Source organism: Hyla sarda, chromosome 2, assembly GCF_029499605.1.
Source record: "Hyla sarda isolate aHylSar1 chromosome 2, aHylSar1.hap1, whole genome shotgun sequence".
Classification (NCBI taxonomy): domain Eukaryota; kingdom Metazoa; phylum Chordata; class Amphibia; order Anura; family Hylidae; genus Hyla; species Hyla sarda.
Genome location: NC_079190.1, coordinates 192889319 through 192910872, shown reverse-complemented (window position 1 = coordinate 192910872; position 21554 = coordinate 192889319). Strand labels below are relative to the sequence as shown.

At 42.5% G+C, this 21554-nt stretch overlaps 1 long non-coding RNA gene across 1 annotated transcript in view; it reads right to left on the bottom strand.

Moving 5' to 3' along the window:
- Positions 1–4757, bottom strand: part of LOC130355640 (uncharacterized) — an 83839-nt gene extending 79082 nt beyond the window's left edge. The window contains exons 1-2 of the long non-coding RNA XR_008888603.1: positions 4698–4757; positions 4443–4571 (exon numbers count right to left, since the gene is read on the bottom strand). This is a non-coding gene — a long non-coding RNA (uncharacterized LOC130355640). The remainder of the gene's footprint in view (positions 1–4442; positions 4572–4697) is intronic.
- Between the last annotated feature and the right edge of the window lie 16797 nt (positions 4758–21554).

Genomic DNA, 21554 nt, shown 5'->3' with positions numbered 1-21554 from the left:
GGCAATGGTAGATCCATTAAGTTTGCAGGTCTAGAAACGGTTAATGTATTGAGTCAAGGCGGGGATCATCATTGGACACTCTTGCAGAAAGAATCCCATTGGATTCTGAAATTAAGTGCCTTGGGGCCGCTGGACTCAATGATAGAAATGATTTGAGTGTGTTTTTATAATAATTTTTCTAAGTGATGCGTTTTGATGTATTGTTGGTTAACCTGTTGTACCTCCCCCTGTTTATCAGCCTTCTGTCCCTTCCCTTTGCCTCACCTGCCTTATTAGCAGCTAGCTCAGGTGGAGTCAGTGTGCAAGTAGCCAGAAGAAGTGCCAGGTCGGCACAAAACTGTGCAGTCCTACCCGCACCCCCTGCCTCCTCCCCAGCCCTCCCTTACCTTGATGTGTACTATGCTCTTCTTGGAATAAAGAAGTTGAATTGCAGGAATGGGGAGTTGCTGAGTCTCTTTCCTTATTGATTGCCTTGTAGGATTTATTACTGCTCGTAGCACCACCTACCTGCTTGCAGGGACTCCAGGCTATATACTCGTCTACACGCATAGGGCTCATTTACACTGGTGGTGCCTGACGCTCTGCCTCTTTGCTGCTTATCTGTTCTACACCCCTGTAGGCCAGAAATAGCCATTTTTAATACAGATTCACCACAAATACATTAGACCCAAAACTAATTTTTTCTGAAAATTTGGCGATTCGGCCAAATTGAATTTTTCAAAAGTTTTCTCATCTCTATTGACAACCTAATGTGGGGGGAACTATGCTGACAACCTAGTGTGGGGGAACTATGCTGACAACCTAATGTGGGTGGAACTATGCTGAAAACCTAGTGTGGGGGGAACTATGCTGACAACCTAATGTGGGGAGAACTGTGCTGACAACCTAGTGTGGGGAGAACTATGCTGCCTACCTAGTGTGGGGGAACTATGCTGCCTATCTGGGGGTGGGGAACTATGCTGCCTACCTACTTGTGCAGAGGGTGGTATATTAGGTGGAGTTCGTGCTGGAAAAGCATGTATCCAAAGACATCTGCCAACAATTTGTGGCTGGCAGAAGTCTTCTTGGCCATCTGAGCCAAATGGTTAAAAATAGTACTTGTCAACAAACTAAACTTTTAATATATTGTGCCTTATGTTATTATAAAACACTTTGCTCTTTACTTGCTGTTAAAATTCACAACCTTTATATGTTTTTAATGTGATTGAAAAATGGCCAATAGGTGGCTCTATTCTTTTCCCTGTGCAAGTCAAACAGTTTGTTAGGTCTCCACCCGGACTTGCAAAAGTCCAAACTCAGGAAGTGCATGCAGGGCATGAGGAGGCACAGCTCTCGCAGGTTTCAGTGACGTCACGCCTGCTGGGGAATGTCCACTTTCTCCTGCCGGGAGCTCACATAATGAGAAAAGTTAACTGTAGAATACACAGCTTTTAAGAGCTTGGAATTTTTTTTTAGGGCAGGAGGGGTGTTAGGAGTAGTTAGGGAATATAATCTGAGTTAGTTTAGAAAATATGGTTTGATGACAGGTAGTCTTTAAGAAAATGGAAAGAGAACAACAGTATTCAGAGATATATTTACAGATAGATAGATAGTTTTCAAAAATGTTCAATGTCTAAAAATTGGAGAATATTAAAAAAAATGTAACGTCAGATGTAACATAAAAATAAATATTTGAAGAAGATGCTTTTACTATTATACACAAAGTCACATATTCAATTCACTGCTGTCATCCTACCCTCCCTAATACTACCCAGAATTAGCATTTTTTGGAAGCAAAAAAGAACATTGAAAATATATGCGCATTTTCCTTACACTAATTATGCACAGTGAAAAGTTTCCTTTCATGGTGACTCATTTAAATTCTGTTGCTAACTTGTCTTGTCTTAAACCACATTCGTCTTAACTGACTTTAAAAGAGAATTAAAAAAAAGCTTCTGCTTCTGTATTTAAGAATTCTTTATTTTACATTTTATATTACCTATATTGTAAACTATTGCTTTCTAGAGTATTTTTGTATAAAATAGGTCATTTAAAGTGTATTTTTTATACCTGCATGTTTGATATTTGAAAACTTTTAGAATATTTAAGCCTATAATTGTATTGTATTGCCTAATAGCCTGCTGTCAATACCCTTCAAAACATGGATACCACATCAATATACAGCAAGCTGCAATGCATTGTGTGTTCTGACATTTTTTTATCAGAGCCAGCATTGACTTTTTCAACAATTTGTGCTACGATACATCTGCTACTCCCTTATGTGCATCAGTAGGCATTAGATACTCATGATCATGTGGTTGGTTCTCCAGTTGTCCTTGCTTTAATCACTTTTAGGGTAAAATCACACAGAACGCAACTTGACACTCAAATAAAGCTGCTGGGCAGCAGGAAATATGATGCGTATGCGCTATGAGCAGAAACACAGGGCTTTACCCAACACAGCCCTGTGTCTGCAGTGAGGTTCGGAGGCAGTTCGAGTGCATAAACATAATTGTGCACCTTATAGCACAGAGGGCTTTGGCGGGGAAAGCCTTGTGTGCCTGTCCATAGCGCATACACAGTGTATTTCCCGCTGCGTAGCTACAGGCCTAGCAATGGCCTTGTCTGACAATGATTCTAATTCAGGTTCTAAATACATTCTCTGTGCAATTAAATTAAAGGGGTTTTATGGGATTTGTTTAATTTGACTGTGCTACAAGGGCTGTAAAATTAGTGTAGTTCATAGTATAGTGTCTGTACCTGTGTTTGATAGTGGTCTCTCAATTCTTATGTGATCTTTGCCACAATGTTAATTTTTAACAGCACACAAAATAAGTGTTGTCTTGTCTCCAATTTTTTCCGGTTGCAGTGCAGCCTCAGACAGTACACCACTAGTCAGGTGTTCAAATTAGCCTTCAATGGGTGGAGCAACTGTTGGGTGGAAAGGAGAACATTCTGCAGTGAATTGTAGTTTTGCAACAGCTGAAGGAACCCTGATCAGAAAACACTGGTCTATTGTTTACCACATAGCATGGGAGCTCAGGTGTGCTTCAATGGGTGGAGTGGCTAATGTGTTGAAGGGAGAAAAGGGACTTCACACTTACAACCAAGGACTCATGGGACTTGTAGTTGGGAGGGAACTCCAACAGAAAATAGCCAGTTCACAAAAAGATATCAGCAATGTTATGGTAGACTAAGAATACAGCCATTAAGCTCCAAGACAAGCCTGGATCCCTCCTAAGCATGTCCATATCTGTCTGGCAGGTAAGTACTACTATCATCTCAAAGGAGTACTCTGGGATAAGTAAACGTATCGCCCTATCCTAAGGATAGGGGATAAGTTTCAGATCGTGGGGGGGGGGGGGTACGACCGCCGGGGCCCCCACAATCTCTCATACGGGGCCCCGGCAGTAAGCGGCCAAGGGACATGTCCGGTCACCGCGTGACATGGTGACACGCCCCCCTCAATACATCTCTACGCCAGTCTCGGCCTCTGCCATAGAAATGTACTGAGGGGGCGTGTCGGCCACTGCATCATGTGGTGGTCGAAACACGCTATTTCGGCAAAGAGCCGAGGGCCCCTTACTGGAGATTGCGGGTGGCTCCAGCACAATCTGAAACGTATCCCCTATCCTTAGAAAAGGAAATAAGCTTCATATCCCAGAGTTATCCTTTAACTTAAAGTGTCTGTATCCTGGGAACTATTGGAAAAAGCAGCACCTGAAAATTTTGGATGTGTAATCTAGACATATAGTACATTGATATTTCAACCAAATGTCACTGGCTTCCCTTCTGAGGCCTGTCATTGACCCAAACAGTGGGTTATGTCCACAAATAAGGTATTGATATATTCAGGAAGAAAGAATTTCATACCAAATTGCGGATGCCTTTTTTTTCTTATTGGCACTTGTGAAAAAAAAAAGTTTGGGGGTAAATCCCAATATTATATAAAATGTTATTTTAACTTGCATGGACTCATTTTCATGGCCCCATGTTAAAAATCTGTACAGTCTAAATGCTCACTACATCCATAGTAAAATTAAATTGATGTGATGTTCTGTAGTTATCAACATGGAGTCACTTTTTTTGTAGTCTTCTCTGTACAGGTACCTCATGGGATCTGGAAAGGTGAAAAACTATTTCAGCAAGATCTGCCCTCCAAAATCCAAATGGCACTCCTTCCCTTCTTTTTTTAGCGTTAAAATCTGACATCAGTGTGTTATTTTTGGGAGAAGAATAAGGTGTTCACTTAGTTCCTTCCTGTGTCTCCCTTTCTTGGTTTCACTTTCCCACAGAGGCCCTGACATCAGCAATGAACTTAGTTCAATATATGACATCTTGCATATACACAATTGTTTTTAGGAAACTCAAATTAAAGAATTGTAAAGGGTTGTACTGGGAATTTTATTTATTATTCTATCGTCACCAGCCTGCCTAAATAAATAATACAAACTTTACTTCACCTTCTGGCATCCAGGCATCCCATCCGAGCTGCAGAGGGTAGCTTCTACAGTCTGTGGAACTGACAGTGCTGTTCTCTAGTCAATGGCCGAGGCGATACACATCTGCCATGGAGATGAGGCATCCTGAGCCTAAAGTTACGAGGGAGAAGAGGAAGGTAAGTTGAAGTTTTATTTTTTATTTTTTAGGCAGTCTGGGAACAATACCAAAACATTCCACTGGACAAACCTTTTAATAACCCTGTTATGTAAACTTACCTTAGCAGGTTTCTCTGTTTACAAGTCCAAACCCAATGACATGTAAATACTAAGATCAAGATGATATCCATGCCTGTTAATACATTATTAATAATAATTAAGCTGCTTATGTGGATTCAAAGGAAATTTTGTAAAAATTGCTGCAAAAAAACAGACAATTTTATTAAACTAACAGTAGAAGAGTAATATTCATCGAGCACAACAAAACACAACCATATAATAGCGTACCAATGCTTTATTACCTTCTTAAAGGGGTACTCCGGTAGAAAACTTTTTTTTTTTAAATCAACTGGTGCCAGAAAAAATAAATAGATATGTAAATTACTTCTATTAAAAATCTTAATCCTTACAGTACTTATTAGCTGCAGAATTCTACAGAGGAAATCTTTTTCTTTTTGAAACACAGAGCTCTCTGCTGACATCACAAGCACAGTGCTCTCTGCTGACATCTCTGTCCATGTTCACTCCTTAAGGACCTATTTTCACCTTAAGGACCCGGCCATTTTTTGCACATCTGACCTCTGTCACTTTAACCCCTTAACGACGCAGGACGTATATTTATGTCCTGCGCCGGCTCCCGCGATATGAAGCGGGATTGCGCCGCGATCCCGCATCATATCGCATCGGTCCCGGCGCTCATCAACGGCCGGGACCCACGGCTAATACCATACATCGCCAATCGCGCCGATGTGCGGTATTAACCCTTTAGAAGCGGCGGTCAAAGCTGACCGCCGCTTCTAAAGTGAAAGTGACCCGGCTGCTCAGTCGGGCTGTTCGGGACCGCCGCGGTGAAATTGCGGCGTCCCGAACAGCTGACAGGACACCGGGAGGGCCCTTACCTGCCTCTTCGGTGTCCGATCGGCGAATGACTGCTCCGTGCCTGAGATCCAGGCAGGAGCAGTCAAGCGCCGATAACACTGATCACAGGCGTGTTAATACACGCCTGTGATCTGTGCAAAAGATCAGTGTGTGCAGTGTTATAGGTCCCTATGGGACCTATAACACTGCAAAAAAATGTTTTAAAAAGTGTTAATAAAGGTAATTTAACCCCTTCCCTAATAAAAGTTTGAATCACCCCCCTTTTCCCATAAAAAAATAAAACAGTGTAAAAAAAAATAAAAATAAACATATGTGGTATCGCCGCGTGCGTAAATGTCCGAACTATAAAAATATATCATTAAATAAACCGCACGGTCAATGGTGTATGCACAAAAAAATTCCAAAGTCCAAAAAAGCGTATTTTGGTCACTTTTTATACCATTAAAAAATGAATAAAAAGTGATCAAAAAGTCTGATCAAAACAAAAATCATACCGATAAAAACTTCAGATCACGGCGCAAAAAATGAGTCCTCATACCGCCCTGTACATGGAAAAATAAAAAAGTAATAGGGGTCAGAAGATGACATTTTTAAACGTATAAATTTTCCTGCATGTAGTTATGATTTTTTCCAGAAGTACGACAAAATAAAACCTATATAAGTAGGGTATCATTTTAACCGTATGGACATACAGAATAATGATAAGGTGTAATTTTTACCGAAATATGCACAGCGTAGAAACGGAACCCCTCAAAAGTTACAAAATGGCATTTTTTCTTCGATTTTGTCGCACAATGATTTTTTTTCCGTTTCGCCGTGCATTTTTTTGTAAAATTACTAATGTCACTGCAAAGTAGAATTGGCAACGCAAAAAATAAGCCATAATATGGATTTTTAGGTGGAAAATTGAAAGGGTTATGATTTTTAAAAGGTAAGGAGGAAAAAACGAAAGTGCAAAAACGGAAAAACCCTGAGTCCTTAAGGGGTTAAGCATTAATAACTCTTAGATGCTTTTACTTTTCATTCTGATTCCAAGATTGTCTTTTCGTGACATATTCTACTTTATGTTAGTAGTAAAATTTGGTGATCGTTTCTTGGTGAAAAATTTCAACATTTTATGAAAAATCTGAAAATTTTGCATTTTTTACCTTTGCAACTCTCTGCTTATAAGGAAAATGGACATCCCAAATAAATTATATATTGATTCACATATACAATATGTCTACTTTATATTTGCATCATAAAGTTGATATGTTTTTACTTTTGAAAGACATCAGAGGGCTTCAAAGTATAGCAGCAATTTTCCAATTTTTCACAAAATTTCTAAATCAAAATTTTTCAGGGACCAGTTCAGTTTTGAAGTGGATTTGAGGGGCCTTCATATTAGAAATACCCCATAATTGACCCCATTATAAAAACTGCACCCCTCAATGTATTCAAAATGACATTCAGTAAGTGTGTTAACCCTTTAGGTTTTTCACAGAAATAGCAGCAAAGTGAAGGAGAAAAATCTTCATTTTTTTCCACTCACATGTTCTTGTAGGCCCAGTTTTTGAATTTCTACAAGGGGTAAAAGGAGAAACATCACCCTAAAATTTGTAACACAATTTTTCTCGAGTAAGGAAATATCTCATATGTGTATGTCAAGTGCTCTGTCAGGGCTCAGAAGAGAAGGAGCGTCAGTGGGATTTTGGAGAGTGAGTTTTTCTGAAATGGTTTTTGGTGGCAGAACAGCAAAAAAAAAAAAAAAAAAATACATATATATATATATTTTTTAAACTAAACCCCTCAGGAAACATAACGGGTCCAGTGAGCCTTAAGACCCCACAGATGTTTGACGACTTTTCGTTAAAGTTGGATGTGTAAAGAAAATTTTTTTTCACAAAAATTCGGGTTTTTCCCCAAATGTAGCATTTTTACAAGGGGTAATAGGAGAAAATGTACCCCAAAATTTGTAACCCCATCTCTTCTCTTCTGAGTATGGAAATACCCCATTTATGGATGTCAAGTGCACTGTGGGCATACTACAATGCTCAGAAGAGAAGGAGTCACATTTGGCCTTTGGAAAGCAAATTTTGCTGAAATGGTTTTTGGGGGGCATGTCACATTTAGGAAGCCCCTATGGTGCCAGAACAGCAAAAAACAAAACAAAAAACAAATGGCATTCTATTTTGGAAACTACACCCCACAAGGAACGTAGCAAGGGGTACAGTGAGCCTTAACACCCCACAGCTGTTTGACAACTTTTCGTTAAAGTCGGATGTGTAATTTCCACTAAAATGCAGGTTTTTCCCCAATTTTTACATTTTAACAAGGGGTAACAGGAGAAAATGCCCTCCAAAATTTGTAACCCCATTTCTTCTGAGTATGGAAATGCACCATGTGTGGACGTCAAGTGCTCTGCTGGCGCACTACAATACTCAGAAGAGAAGGAGCACAATTGAGCTTTTGGAGAGAGAATTTGGTTGGAATAGAAGTCGGGGGCCTTGTGCATATACAAAGCCCCCTTGTGGTGCCAGAACAGTGGACCCCCCAACATGTGACACTATTTTGGAAACTATACCTCTCACAGAATTTAATAACGGGTGCAGTGAGCATTTACACCCCACTGGTGTTTGACAGATCTTTGGAACAGTGGGCTGAGCAAATGAAAAATTTAATTTGTAATTTTCATGGACCACTGTTCAAAAAATCTGTCAGACACCTGTCGGGCCTAAATGCTCACGGTACCGCTTATAACATTCCGTGAGGGGTGTAGTTTCCAAAATGAGGTCACATGTGGGGGGTTGGTCAATTGTTCTGGCACTATGGGGGCTTTGTAAACACACGTGGCCCAATGCCCAATGGCGCTCCTTCTCTTCTGAGCATTGTAGTTCACCCGCAGAGCACTTTACATCCACATATGGGGTATGTTCTTACACAGAAGAAATGGGGTTACAAATTTCGGGAGGCTTTTTTCCTATTTCCCCTTGTGAAAATGAAAAATTTCGGGTAACAACAGCATTTTAGTTAAAACATTTTTTTTTTGTTTTCCCATCCAACTTTAACAAAAATTAATCAAACACCTATGGGGTGTTAAGGCTCATTATACCCCTTGTTACGTTGCGGAGTTTTGTAGTTTCCATAATGGGGTCACATGTCAGCATTTCTGTCAGAACCGCTGTAAAATCAGCACCCACTGTGCAAATCACCAATTTAAGCCTCAAATGTACATAGTGCGCTCTCACTCCTGAGCCTTGTTGTGTATCCGCAAAGCATTTTACACCCACATATGGGGTATTTCCATACTCAGGAGAAAATGCGTTACAAATTATTATTATTTTTTTTCCTTTTACCTTTTACACTAACAGGATGGTGTAGACCCCAACTTTTCCTTTTCATAAGGGGTAAAAGGAGAAAAAGCCCCCCAAAATGTGTAATGCAATTTCTCCCGTGTACGGAAATACCCCATATGTGGCCCTAAACTGTTCCCTTGAAATACGACAGGGCTCCAAAGGGAGTGTGCGCCATGTGCATTTGAGGACTAAATTAGGGATTGCATAGGGGTGGACACAGGGGTATTCTATGCCTGTGATTCCCAAACAGGGTGCCTCAATGTCTCCCAGCATGTCTGGACAGTCAGTGGCTGTCTGGAAATGCTGGGAGTTGTTGTTTTGCAACAGCTGGAGGCTCCGTTTTGAAAACACTGCCGTACGATACGTTTTTATTGGAGGGGGGGGCAGTGTAAGGGGTGTATATGTAGTGTTTTATCCTTTATTATGTGTTAGTGTAGTGTTTTTAGGGTAAATTCACAGGGGCGGGGTTTTACGGTGAGTTTCGGAAAAATTTGCCACAGCTCAAACTTGAAGCAGGAATCTCACTGTAAACCCACCAGTGTGAATATACCCTGTATTTTCACATGGGGGGGGGGGGGGAAACCTCCAGCTGCTGTTAAACTACAACTCCCAACATGCACTGACAGACCGTGCATGCTGGGAGTTGTACTTTTGCAACAGCTGGAGGCACACTGGTTGAAAAAACTTCAGTGTGCCTCCAGCTGTTGCAAAACTACAACTCCCATCATGTTCTGATTGCCGAAGTGCATGCTGGGAGATGTAGTTATACAACAGCTGGAGGTACACAACCACAACTCCCAGCATGGCAAGGCAGCCGTTTGCTGTTCGTGCATGCTGGGAGTTGTGGTTTTGAAAGATTTAGAGGGCCATGGTTTAGAAACCACCACACAGTGATCTCCCAACTGTGGCCCTCCAGATGTTGCACAACTACAAGTCCCAGCATGCCAAGACAGCAAACTGCTCTCTGGGCATACTGGGAGTTGTAGTTTTGCAAGATCTAGAGGGCCAGAGATCACAGTACAGTGATCTCCAAACTGTAGCCCTCCAGCTTTTGCAAAACTACAAATCCCAGCATGCCCAAACAGCTGTCTGGGCAGGCTGAGAGTTGTAGATTTGCAACATCTGGAGGGCTACAGTTTAGAAACCACGGTCTCCAAACTGCTGCCCTCCAGATGTTGCTAGGCAACTCACCGACTTCCGTAGTTTGCACCAGGGAGCCAGCTGGACGTCATCGTTGCCCGCTGCTGCTGCCGATTGTCGCCTCTGCTGCCGCCGATGGCAAGTGGACCTCCGGTGCTGATAACCGAACAGTTCCCCCCTTCTGCCAACACTACTGTGGGTGGGCAAAACGGGGAACCAAAATGTAACCTCCCCGCCCCCGATCTTCTATTGGTCGGTCGCTTCTGACCGACCAATAGAAGGGATAGGAGGGGTGGCACCCTTGCCACCTCACCCCTATCCCTTCAGGGGGATCGTGGGTGTCTTGGACACTCCCGATCCCCCTTATTTTCCGGGTCACTGGAGATTCGAATGAGCCAGAATCATCGCATCTGAATTCACCGGCGATTTGCGGCGATTGCAGACAGGACCCCACTTGGCATTTGCACGGGATGCATGCTGATAGATATCATCAGTCATCTCTGTCCGGTCCCTGCTCGGCACGCAGCGGAGACAGAAGTTCCCACGGGCGTACAGGTATGTCCTGGGTCCTTAAGGGGTTAAGAACTGTCCACAGTAGGATAAAATGCCCATAGAAAACATATGCTGTTCTGGACAGTTCCTACAATCGACAGAGATGTCAGCAGAGAGCACAGTGTCCCAAAAAGAAAATAATTTTCTCTATAGTATTCAGCAGTTAATAAGTACTTGAAGGATTAAGATTTTTTAATGGAAGTAATTTACAAATCTGTTTACAAAAAAAAAAGTTTTCCACCAGAGTACCCCTTTAAGGACACAGCCCATTTTGGCCTTGAGGACACAGCCTATTATATTTTTGCCATAACTCTTTTATATTTCCATCCACAAACCCATGTGATTGTTTTTTGCATGATTAATTGTACTTTGTAATAAAATCACTCATATTACCATAAAATGTTTGGAAAAACCAACAAAATATTATTTGTGTGTGCAAACTGAAACAAAAACTGCAATTCTTCAAATTTTGGAGGGTTTTATTTTCACAAAAGTGTAATTACAGCGGCTGTTTCACACCGGTATGGTGCTTAACCTCCCTGGCGGTATGATTCTTTCTGGAAATTTTGTACCAAAAGCTGTACAATTTTTTGCACTGAATTTCACATCTCCCCCCGCCCATTTCACATCTCCCCCATCACATTTCCCCTCCCTTGTCACATTCCCCCTCTCCCTTGTCACATCCCCCTGTCACATTCTCCCCCCCTCCTTGTCACATTCTTCCCCCCTTGTCACATTCTTCCCCCCTTGTCACATTCCCCCCCTTGTCACATTCCCCCCCTTGTCACATTCCTCCCCCTTCATGTCACATTCCCCCTTCATGTCACATTCCCCCTCCCCTGTCACATTACCCTCTTGTCACATTCCCCCCTCTTGTCACATTCCCCCCCCTTGTCACATTCCCCCCTTGTCACATTCCCCCCTTGTCACATTCCCCCCCTTGTCACATTCCCCCCCTTGTCACATTCCCCCCTTGTCACATTCCCCCCCTTGTCGCATTCCTCCCCCTTCATGTCACATTCCCCCCCCCTTGTCACATTCCCCCTTCATGTCACATTCCCCCTCCCCTGTCACATTCCCCTCTTGTCACATTCCCCCCTCTTGTCACATTCCCCCTCCCCTGTCACATTCCCCCCTCTTGTCACATTCCCCCCCTGTCGTCACATTCCCCCCCCCTGTCACATTCCCCCCCCCCTTCATGTCACATTCCCAGCCCCTTGTCACATCCCCCCCTCTGTCACATTCCCCCGAATGGCAGGGAAAATTAACCCCGAGTCACGCTCGGGAATACCGCTCAGGAGGTTAATTAGACTACCATGTTTTCTTTATTCTGTGGATCAATATGTTTTCATGTTTACATGCTTTTCTATTATTGTACTGCTTTAAAAAAAAACTCAAACTTTTTTTTTTTTTTTACAATACAAGCATGTTTTAAATTGACCTATTTTCACCTCCTATCATTTTCTCATTTTTTGGTATAGGGGGCTGTATGAGGTACAGTTTTTGAGCCATAATGTACAGGTTTATCTGTGACTATTTATTAGATTTTTATTAAATTGTTTTAGAATGTGATGTCACCAAAAAGCTGCAATTTTTGACTTTTTTTTTTAACGTTTACACTGTTCACTGTACGGGATCATTAAAGGGGTACTCCACCCCTAGACATCTTATCCCTTATCCAAAGGATAGGGGATTAAATGTCTGATCGCGGGGGTCCTGCCTCTGGGAACCTTGCGATATCTCCTGCAGCACCCCCAGTCACTTGATGCATGGAGCAAGCTTCAGGGGGGCCGTGACATTACAATTCTCCGGACCCTGCATAGCCAGTCATCAGGCATGGAGCGAAGCTCGCTCTGTGCACCAGATGACAGGGGGAGCTGCAGGAGAGATTGCGGGGTTCCCAGCAGCGGGACCCCTTGATCAGACATCTTATAGCCTATCCTTTGGATAGGGGTTAAGATGTCTACAGGCGGAGTACCCCTTTAACATTATATTTTGATAGTTCGGACCTTTACACATGCGCCAATACCAAATATGTTTATTATTTTTTTTTCTTCCTTTTTTGCATAAAATGGGACAATTACATATTAATTGGGGAGGGGCTTATTCATATTTTTTTTTACCATTCATTTCACCTTTTTCAATGACCCCATATGGGACTTTTTATAGCAATTATTAGATTGCTCATAGTGTTCAGTGTTACGCATAGGTATAGCACTGAAGAACAAAGAAGGTAGAAGACAGCACTGGACCAATCCACTGTGCTCCAGTATCAACAAAGTTCCAAGGCCACAGCACCAGTAATGGAAGACTCTGTGTATTATGCAAAGAGCTGTCGTTTTATTGGTTCCCCATGTACATGTATTAAAACTACAGCTCTTTGCACAAGACACAGGGGTTATTTATCAATAAAGGTCTTAGCTAGATCATGTTTGTTGTTTGTCTAGATGCATTTTTTTGGGACGGGGCTGCTCCAAATATATCATATTGTCTTCTGAGGAGCTTGTTTGTCTGTTTGTTTGGCTATATTTGTTTTAGTTTTAATTTTAAGGCAAATTTATGTCTAAAAGAAGGTCTGCAAAGAGAGTCTCCCTCACATTTGAATAGTGGTTTACCTTGCCGCAGGCCAGGAAAAAAAAAAAAACTTTATTGTTCGAGAGACGGAGGTTTTATTTTTTTACCTTTCACCTTTTTTTTATTTTATTTTTTTTTATTATGTTATTATCACTGTCGAATATTTTTTCAAACTTGGGCAAATTAAATTGTGAGGTGCTGGCCATTGCTAACAATCATATTATTTCTTATATCTTAACCATTCCTTTTTTGTACCTTAAAAGATATATCTGATTGTTTGATGTGGACAACTGCTTTATTTTTCCTTTGCACATTTTTTTTAATTTTTAACTTTTTATGTCTTTAACCCCTTAAGAACACAGCCAATTATTTGACCTTAAGGACCAGAGCAATATTTGCACATCTGACCACTGTCACTTTAAGCACTAATAACTCTGGGATTCTTTAACTTCTGAATTTGATTACAAGATCGTTTTTTCGTGACATATTCTACTTTAACATACTGGTAAATTTGATACATGCATAATTTCTTGGTGAAAATTCCTAAATGTCAGGAAAAGTTTGAAAATTTAGCATTTTTTTTTTACTTCGAAGCTCTCTGCTTGTAATGAAAATGGACATACCAAATAAATGATATATTGATTAACATATACAATATGTCTACTGGGAGTAGTAGTACCTGTACTAATAGACATTTCGCCCCGGTGTCAGTCGTGACACCCAATGCGATCGTCCATAATATAGCAGAGATGCAGAGCGGCTCTATACAGCGCTCCCATCTCTGAACTATACTCCACAATTTTGATATAAAAATCGCCAGTGGTTCAACATGCTGCGATTTTGGAAAACCGCCAAGGAGCTGAAAAACGCCAAAAAAGAGTGAAAAAACTCCAAAAGGATTTAAAAAACGCCAAAGTGAAAAATGCCAAATGGAATAAGAATTTTGCGATTTCTCATTGATTTACAGCTAACATATGGCCGCAGCGTTCTTTGGCCGCAAAAACGCCATGCGGCAGAATTGCCGTTTTTCTTGGCTTTGAAAAAAAAAAAAAAAAAACAAGTAGAAACTTAGCCAGAGGGCTTCAAAGTTCAGCAGCAATTTTCCACAAAATATTCTAAATCTGAATTTTTCAGGGACCAGTTCAGTTTTGAAGTGGATTTGAAGGGCCTTCATATGAGAAATACCTCATGAATGACCCCATTATTAAAAACTGCACCCCTCAAAGTATTCAAAATGACATTCAGAAAGTGTGTTAACCCTTTAGGTGTTTCACAGGAATAGCAGCAAGGAGGAGAAATTTCAAAATCCCAATTTTTTTACACTCGCATGTTCTTGTAGACTCAATTTTTGCATTTTTACAAGGGGTAAAAAGGGAGAAATTCCCCCAAAATGTAAGGTAACACCTCATGTGTATATAAAATGTTCTGCGGGCGCAGTAGAGGGCTAAGAAGGGAAGGAGCGACAATGGGATTTTGGAGAGTTAGCGGCATATTTATCAAAACCTGTCCAGAAGAAAAGTTGCTGAGTTGCCCATAGCAACCAATCAGATCGCTTCTTTCATTTTTTTTTTTTTTTTTAAAGGACTGTGAAAAATGAACTAAGCTATCTGGTTGCTTTGGGCAACTCAGCATTTTTTACTCTGGACAGGTTTTGATAAATCTCCCACTTAGTCTTTCTGAAATGGTTTTTGGGGGGCATTTAGGAAGCTCCTATGTTGCGAGAACAGCAAAAAAAAATCCAACATGTCATACTATTTTGGAAACTACACCCCTCAAGAAACGTAACGAGGGGTACAGTGAGCCTTGACACCCCACAGGTGTTTCACGACTTTTCGTTAAAGTTGGATGTGTAAATCATTTTTTTTTCACAAAAATGCTGGGTTTTCCCCAAATTTTTAATTTTTACAAGGAGTAATAGGAAAAAAAGTCCCCCCAAAATGTGTAACCTTATCTCTTCTGAGTATGGTGATACCCCATGTGTGGACCTCAAGTGCACTGCGGGCGAACTACAATGCTCAGAAGAGAAGTAGTAACATTTGGCTTTTGGAAAACAAATTTTGCTGAAATGGTTTTTGGGGGGCATGTCACATTTAGGAAGCTCCTATGGTGCCAGAACAGCAAAAAAAGAAAAACCACATGGCATACTATTTTGTAAACTACACCCCTCAAGGAATGTAACAAGGGGTCCAGTGAGCCTTAACACCCCACAGGTGTTTTTTTTATGACTTTTCGTTAAAGTCGGATGTGTAAATTATAATTTTTTTCACTAAAATGCTGGTGTTACCACAAATTTTTCATTTTAACAAGGTGTAATAGGAGAAAAAGCCTCCCAAAATTTGTAAACCCATATGTGGATGTAAAGTACTCACAGAACCACTGTTTTGGCACCATGGGGGCTCTGTAAACACACATGGCCTTCAATTTCATACACATTCTCTCTCCAAAAGCCCAAATGGCGCTCCTTTTCTTCTGAGCATTGTAGTTCGCCCGCAGAGCACTTTACATCCACATATGGGGTATTTCCATACTCAGAAGGAAACCTTGTGAAAAGGAAAAATGTAGGATAACACCATCATTTTAAAGAAAAACATATATTTTTTCATTTTCACATCCAACTTAAACAAAAATTCGTCAAACACCTGTGGGGTGTTAAGGCTCACTATACCTCTTGTTACGTTCTGTGAGGGGTTTAGTTTCCAAAATGTGGTCACATGTGGGTATTTATTGTTTTGCGTTTATGTCAGAACCACTGTAAAATCAGCCACCCATGTGCAAATCACCAATTTAGATCTCAAATGTACTTAGTGCGCTCTCATTTCTGAGCCATGTTGTGCACCCGCAGAGAACATTGCGTCTACATATGGGGTATTTCCGTACTCAATAATTGCATTACAAATTTTGGGGGTCTTTTTTTTCCTTTTACCGCTTGTGAAAATTTAAAGTATGGGGCAACACCAGCATGTTAGTGTAAAAAAAAATTATTTTTACACTAACATGCTGGTGTAGACCCCAACTTTACTTTTTTATAAAAAGCCCTATGCAATTTCTCTGAGTACGGAAATACCCCATATGTGGCACTAAACTGTTTATTTTGAAATACGACAGGGCTCCAAAGCGAGAGAGCGCCATGCGCATTTGAGGCCTAGATTGGGGATTTGCATCCGCCACCAGAATACCCTATGGCAGTGTTTCCCATACAGGTTGTCTCCAGCTGTAGCAAAACTCCCAGCATGCCTTGACAGTCAGTGACTGTCTGGCAATACTGGGAGTTGTTGTTTTTCAACAGCTGGAGGCTCTGTTTTGGAAATAGTGCCGTACAAGACGTTTTTAATTTTTATTGGGGGGGGGATGGGGACTGTGTAAGGGGTATGTGTATATGTAGTGTTTTACTTTTTATTTTGTGTAGGTGTAGTGTAGAGTTTTTAGGGTGTATTCACCTGGGCGGGGGTTTACAGTGATTTTCTAGCTGGGAGTTTGAGCTGCGGCGGAAAATTTGCCGCATCTCAAACTTGCAGCAGAAAACTCGCTGTAAACCCCTCTGTACCCTGTACATTCACATGAATGGGCAAAATTTCAGCTGTTGCAAAACTACAACTCCCAGCATGCACTGACAAACCATACATGCTGGGAATTGTAGTTATGCAACAGCTGGAGGCACATTGGTTGTGAAACACTGAGAGTTTGTTACTTAACTCAGTGTTTCGCAACTATTGCAAAACTACAACTCCCAGCATGTACGGTCTCTCAGTGCATACTGTGAGCTGTATTTTTGCCACAGCTGGAGGCACACTGGTTGTGAAACACTGAGCTAGGACACAAACTGTGTTTCACAACCATTGCGCTTTCAGTTGTTGCAAAACTGCAACTCACAGCATGCATTGACAGCCGAAGGGCATGCTGAGAGTTGTAGTTTTGCAACAGCTGGAGGCACACTACTACAACTCCCAGCATGCCCTTCGGCTGTTTGTGCATTCTGGGAGTTGTAGTTATGCAACCGCTGGATGCACACTTTTTCATAGAAAAAATGTGCCTCTAGCTGTTGCATATCTACAACCCCCAGCATGTACAGACTACCAAAGGGCATGCTGGGAGTTGTAATTGGAACTCCAGTGGTTGCAAAACGACAACTCCCAGCATGCCCTTTGGCTGTGCATGCTGAGAGTTGTTGCTAAGCAACAGCATGAGGTGAACAGGCCTCACCTCCTGAAATATCCTGCCACCTGCACCGCCGGGACCCCCGCCGCTGCTGCCACCGCTCCTGCTGCTCTGTCTGCCGCTCCCGCTCCTGAGGGGAACCCCACCGGGCCAGGCAAAGGTACAATGTTTGTTTCAGAGGCTGATGATAGCGGGGTGCTGCATGAAAGATTGCGGGGGTCCCCAGCGGTGGGACCCCCGCAATCAGGCATCTTATCCCTTATCCTTTGGAAAGAGGATAAGATGTCTTAGGGCCAGAATACCCCTTTAAAATAAATGAAATGAAAATACTGCAGTTTATTAAGAAATGTGTATTCACACTATTGGCACAGCAAACATTGGATGCCGCTTAGCTGCTCATCAGTATGTATAAAGTAATTACTATTTTCTGCATCAGCTCAGCTCAGTGATGGTTAAAATGAGAGGGGAAATGTTCTATAACTATCCAAATATTAAAGTTGTGCCTCACCACAGATGTGTTTTATCGCCTGGTTCCACAACTTATGAAATCTAGTGAATCTTTTCCAGCTCTTACGATAGAACATTTCAGCCCAACACATACTGTATGACAGGCCGGGAAATTATACACACATGGTCCGTATATGGAATAGATATTAGAGATGAGCGAACATTTGAAAAATTTACAACATTTTTAAAAAAAATTAGTTTCGATCCAAATTTATTTGCAAAGAATCTATATCAAAAACGGCTATTTCAGGACTACACAGAGCCTCAATAGGGATGTAGAACACTTTGCTTTGTTCTAACACGAATATGGAGTGTGCTGGGGTAGTGAAATAATACTGTTATTCAGAAAGACATGCAGATTACAGGCATCGCTTTTAGAATCACTGCCGCTGAGCGGCACAGTGAATGTGCCTGGAGGTGGCATCAGTATGAGGAGACCATATAGTGGCTGATTGGCACAGCGTGGAGGTGTTGGCAGCATTAGGAGACCATACAGTGGCTAAATGACACAGCGTAAAGGTGTTGGCAGCATGAGGAGACCATATCGTGGCTGAATGACACAGCTTGGATGTGGCAGAAGCATGAAGATACCATATAGTGGCTGAATGACACAGCGTGGAGGTGTTAGCTGCATGAGGAGACCATACAGTGGCTGAATGACACAGCGTGGAGGTGTTGGCAGCATGAGAAGACCATATAGTGGCTGAATGACACAGCTTGGATGTGGCTGAAGCATGAGGAGACCATAAAGTGGCTGAATGACAAAGTGTGGAGGTGTTGGCAGTATGAGGAGACCAAGTAGTGGCTGAATGACACAGTGTGGAGGTGTGTGCAGCATGAGGAGACCATATAGTGGCTGAATGACACCGCTTGAGTGTGGCTGAAGCATGAGGAGACCATATAGTGTCTGAAAGGCACAGCCTTAAGTTGGGAGCAACATGAGTAGACACTAGGGCTTCACAATCCCTAAGATTAAAAGACGAATTTTGAAATGTAAATTGAAGTGCTACCATAAAAAATGTTTAGGCCCAGACCAAGGCCCACCAGAATCAGTAAACCAAATATTGGCTGAATGACACAGCCTGGAGTTGGCTGAAGCATGAGGAGACCATATAGTGTCTGAATGGCACAGCCTGGAGTTGGCAACAGCATGAGTAGACACTTTTTAAACGGGGGGGCCAGTTCACGGTCCCTCAAACCGTTTAAGTACGCACAACATTTCCCCCCCACATTAGGTAGGCAGCATAGTTCCCCCACATTAGGTTGGCAGTATAGATCCCCCACATTAGGTTGTAGTTCGCCCACATTAGGGTTGGCAGTATAGTTCCCCCACATTAGGCTGGCAATATAGTCCCCCCCCCCCCACATTAGGTTGGCAGTATAGTTCCCCCCACATTAGGTTGGCAGTATAGTCCCCCCACATTAGGTTGGCAGTATAGTCCCCCACATTAGGTTGGCAGTATAGATCCCCCCACATTAGGTTGTAGTTCCACACATTAGGATTGGCAGTATAGTTCCCCCACATTAGATTGTAGTTCCCCCACATTTAGTTGGCAGTAAAGTTCCCCCACATTAGGTTGGCAGTGTAGTTCCCCCCACATTAGGTTGTAGTTCCCCCACATTAGATTGTAGTTCCCCCACTTAGGTTTTAGTTCCCCCATATTAGGTAGGCAGTATAGTTCCCCCCCACATTAGGTTGTAGTTCCCCCACCTTCAGTTTGCAGTATAGTTCCCCCACATTTAGTTGGCAGTATAGTTTCCCCCACATAAGGTTGTAGTTCCCCCACATTATGTTGGCAGTATAGTTCCCCCACATTAGGTTGGCAGTATAGTTCCCCCCACATTAGGTTGGCAGTATAGATCCCCCACATTAGGTTGTAGTTCCACCACATTAGGATTGGCAGTATAGTTCCCCCACATTAGGTTGTAGTTCCCCCACATTTAGTTGGCAGTAAAGTTCCCCCACATTAGGTTGGCAGTATAGTTCCCCAACATTAGGTAGGCAGTATAGTTCCCCCCACATTAGGTTGTAGTTCCCCCACATTAGGTTGTAGTCCCCCACATTAGGTTTTAGTTCCCCCACATTAGGTAGACAGTGTAGTTTCCCCCACATTAGGTTGTAGTTCCCCCACATTTAGTTGGCAGTATAGTTCCCCCACATTTAGTTGGCAGTATAGTTCCCCCACATTAGGTGCAGTATAGTCCCCCACATTAGGCTGGCAATATAGTCCCCTCCCCCCACATTAGGATGGCAGTATAGTTCCCCCCACATTAGGTTGGCAGTATAGTTCCCCCCACATAAGGTTGTAGTTCCCCCCACATTAGATTGGCAGTATAGTTCTCCACATTAGGTTGGCAGTATAGATCCTCCACATTTGGTTGTAGTTCCCCCCCTTTGGGTTGGCAGTATAGTTCCCCCACATACATTAGGCTGGCAATATAGTCCCCCCCCCCCACATTAAGTTGGCAGTATAGTTCCCCCACATTAGGTTGTAGTTCTCCACCCATTAGGTTGGCAGTATAGATCCCCCACATTAGGTTGGCAGTATAGTTCCCCCACATTAGGTTGGCAGTATAGTTCCCCCCACATTAGGTTGGCAGTATAGATCCCCCCACATTAAGTTGTAGTTCCCCCACATTTAGTTGGCAGTAAAGTTCCCCCACATTAGGTTGGCAGTATAGTTCCCCCACATTAGGTAGGCAGTATAGTTCCCCACATTAGGTTGTAGTTCCCCCACATTAGGTTGTAGCTCCCCCCACATTAGGTAGGCAGTATAGTTCCCCCACATTAGGTTGTAGTTCCCCCACATTTAGTTGGCAGTATAGTTACCCCACATTAGGTTCAGTATAGTCCCCCACATTAGGTGCAGTACAGTTCCCCCACAGTAGGTGCAGAACAGTTCCCCGACATTAGGTGCAGTACAGTTCCCCAACATTAGGTGCAGTACAGTTCCCCCACATTAGGTGCAGTATAATTCCCCCACATTTGGTGCAGTATAGTTCCCCACATTAGGTGCAGTACACTTCCCTCACATTAGGTGGAGTATAGTTCCCCCACATTAGGTGCAGTACAGTTCCCCCACATTAGGTGCAGTACAGTTCCCCCACATTAGGTGCAGTATGGGGGCACGCAGTGACGTCCCTGCGTGCGCTACCTCCCAGCAGTCCATGCGTTTTTAAAGTAAACGCGGGACCGCCGAGAGCGCATCCCTGTGTCCCGAAAACATCCTTCGGGACACATGGATGTCCTTAGGCAGTGGCGGGCCGGATAAATGTCTTCGGCAGGCCGTATGTGGCCCACAGGCCATAGTTTGAGGACCCATGCATTGGGCTTCAAAATTGAAGATTTAGGATAGCTAGTGCTACCATAAAAAAAAATTTAGGCCCAGACCCAGGCCCAACAGCATCAGTAAACCATATATTGGCTGAATGACATAGTCTGGAATTGGCTGAATCATCAGGAGACCATATAGTGTCTGAATGGCACAGCCTTGAGTTGGCAGCAGCATGAGTAGAAACTAGGGTTTCACAATCCCTATGATTAAAAGACGAATTGTTAAATTTTAATTGAAGATACAGGGTAGCTAGTGCTACAATAAAAAATTTTTGGCCCAGGCCCAGCAGCATCAATAAACCATATATTGGCTGAATAACACAGCCTGGAGTTGGTTGAAGCATGAGGAGACCATTGAAATTTAAGATTTTTAAATAGAAATTTAAGATTTTTAAATTGAAATTTAAGATTTTGTCACATGTCACATAGCAGCACGATGAC